The sequence below is a fragment of the Ochotona princeps genome, chromosome 7 (assembly GCF_030435755.1).
Source record: "Ochotona princeps isolate mOchPri1 chromosome 7, mOchPri1.hap1, whole genome shotgun sequence".
In the NCBI taxonomy this organism is placed as follows: domain Eukaryota; kingdom Metazoa; phylum Chordata; class Mammalia; order Lagomorpha; family Ochotonidae; genus Ochotona; species Ochotona princeps.
This window is the reverse complement of record NC_080838.1, coordinates 46282995-46285865: the sequence shown is the minus strand read 5'-3', so window position 1 is coordinate 46285865 and position 2871 is coordinate 46282995. Positions and strand designations below refer to the sequence as shown.

At 36.0% G+C, this 2871-nt stretch overlaps 1 non-coding gene across 1 annotated transcript; it reads left to right on the top strand.

Annotated features, from left to right (window-relative positions):
- The first annotated feature begins 486 nt into the window (after window positions 1-486).
- LOC118759064 (U6 spliceosomal RNA) lies at window positions 487-592 on the top strand. Its single transcript, XR_004995964.1, has one exon. It is a non-coding gene; the product is annotated as a U6 spliceosomal RNA (small nuclear RNA).
- The last annotated feature ends 2279 nt before the right edge of the window (window positions 593-2871 follow it).

Genomic DNA, 2871 nt, shown 5'->3' with positions numbered 1-2871 from the left:
GAAGGCCTTGAAGAACTCACAGTATGTTGGGAGCAACAGATGTTCTCTGTCAAGACAAGGACAAATCCGCACTGACAGAGAGGATACAGAGTTCTGAATTTCAAAGTGTTCCTAGAGCATTTTGAGGCAGACAATTCTGATTCGAGAAAAGAGGCTCTCTCATCCCAAGAGTTGGACTTGGCGCTGACGGATGAGTCCAAGCCCAAAGGTTTGGAGACTTCCAGGTGACTCTTGTTTCCTGAGTCATAACAGTTACAGGAATGCTAAGATAACCATGAATTCTGACCAAAATAACTATAAAACTAAAAACTTTTATAAACCTCTGATGGAAAATGTGCTGTGGGATCTGTGGTTGTATTGAGTTGGGGTGGGGTCACTTCTTAGAGTGGGTTTGAGTATACTAACCACTAACGCCTGCTTCAGTGCTAACTATTTACAGGGTACTTCAAAAAGTTCTTGAAACATGGAATTTGAAGATCAGTTTATGTGCTTGCTTTGGCAGCACATGCACTGAAATCAGAGAACAATTCAGAGATGAACAAGACCCCTGCTCAAGGACAACACGCAAATCTGTGAAGCATTCCATATTAAAAATAAACTCATTTTCTTGCAAAACCTTTTTCAAAGTAAGTGTTCCTTATGAGCTCATTGAGGGTCATTTGTATGTACAGTTTTCAAAACAATTATGCACCCAAACAAATATGCTAACTGCATTTTCAAGAAATTGTTAAGGAATCATTGTATACGGAAGGCTTGATGAATCTTACCTCATTTAATCCACACTATAAATGTACTATATATGTATAAATACTATAAATATAGTCTAACTGCTTTCTAGAGTATGTAAAGGATAGGAACATTGAGACACACAGAATCTACTGTCAAAATATATACCCAGTTCAAGACTGAGTTTGAACTTGATTCTGCGTTCAGCCAGCACCCTTTCACAATAGAAAACTCCTGCAAAGTAAGCTGGCAATATATATTTCTTTTTTATTTGAAAGGAAAATGAGCCTAGAATAAACCATTCTAAAAACTATTCCAATTTTTTTTAAGTATTGTTACATTTCAAAGAGAGTTGCCATCATTGGTTCAGTGCCCAAATACACACAACAGCAAAGCTATGCTTCAGGTCAATGCCAGGAGACAGGAACCCCATGCAGGTCTCCTATCTGGACGGTTCATGCTTATATATTTCACTTAGTATGGTGTGTTTTTCTTTCACCTTGTAGGGAACAGCAGTGATCACTGCCTGAGAATGCTTTCTTGTTCAAGTTGTTCAAGGCCATATTTCCTCTGTCTCATGAAGAAGCCAAATCCAGGACATCGTTGTAAAAGGTAGTTCTTTCGATGTGAGGAAAAGTATTCAGACTTTCCTTTGTATTTTTCTAATTGATTTATTATTGGTAACCTGAGCTCAAATGATTGTATTCAATTCATGTGCTGAGAGGGATCTGGTTCTCCCCATTCGTTAGGCTATCACTTAGAGGAGTCCTCATGATGAATATTTGGGCTATACAGAATTCCAGGAAACTTGAGGGTTTGAGCTAAAACTTGGTGTGTGTGTGTGTGTGTGTGTGTGTGTGCATTTATGATTGATTGCTTGTGGCCACTTTGAACCAACCAAACAAGCATAAAGGAAAGATGTCATCGGTATAGGTGGCTGGTAGGAAATTCAGAATAGTGGCTACTTTTTTTTTCCCACAGATACTTTTTATGCATTCTTTAATGGAATTCATGGTAAATTATACGTCTAGAAATTGAGAGGGTGTCTCGATATGGATTCTTGGGAACGGGTGAAAATGTGTTCTGAAGATTACCATCAGATTTAAAAAAGGGAGTTGATGCAGTTATATAGAGTGGAAAACAGGGAAACAAGTTCTTAAGAAGGAAAAGATTACAAAATAGTGGTGCTTTGGGAATATCAATCTCACAGTCAGGGGCATTTGTTTTAGCACTCAGAATTTCACCTTCATGGATGTTAAACAACCTCCTGGTTTCTGTTTTGGATTAAAATACAAGGAGAGACATTTCAAAGAAGCAAAATTAGTTTCCATTTTCAATGTTGATTTTTTCTCATAAAATATACTGCATTCAAATCACATTATAATTTAATTTTTTGGTGATGATTTGAGGGCAGGTAGCTAATACTGTATCTCAATGGAAAAGTTAAGATGTGTTTCAGATTATCAGAGAAATGAAAAAAGGAAAAAAATGAACTTCTTAAATGCACAAATAGGGACACAGAGATATTAAGATAAAATGAATCATTACATTTCTTCTGGAAATTTATTCAGAAAAAATTGGTATTTTAAAAGAAATAAGTTACATATTTGAGAAAGTCACTATAGCTCAGCGATCACATCCTTTTATATACAGTATATATATATATATCTGAATTCCAGGATCTCTATTCATATTTTTATGACACATTTCAAAGGTAGAGAGAGGTGCAATCAAGATGACTTAGCAAATCTAATTGCATTACAATTTGCAGTCAGCTTCGCAAGATAATTCTTTCACAGATGGTGATTAACAACTATATTCATAAGCACATCAGAAGTTCAGCCCAGATAACTACTTACTTTCTTTATAAATGTGTTCTGGAGATACTGTTATAAAAGGGAACATTAATTCTTTAATCTGCAGTACCTGGTTTTCAGACATTAAATTGCTGCTCAGGGAACTGCAGACAATAGCATTCTCTGAGCCCAAAAACAGTGAGTAGCAACCCTAGCACTGAGAAAAACATTTAAGTCTCATTTATCTGTGTTCATGGTTGAATTTAGTTAGGTCAAAAAACACTTTAATCATATTAGAGAATGTGAATAGCAAGAATTTTGGGGAAGCTTTAAGTTATGTGGGTTTCAG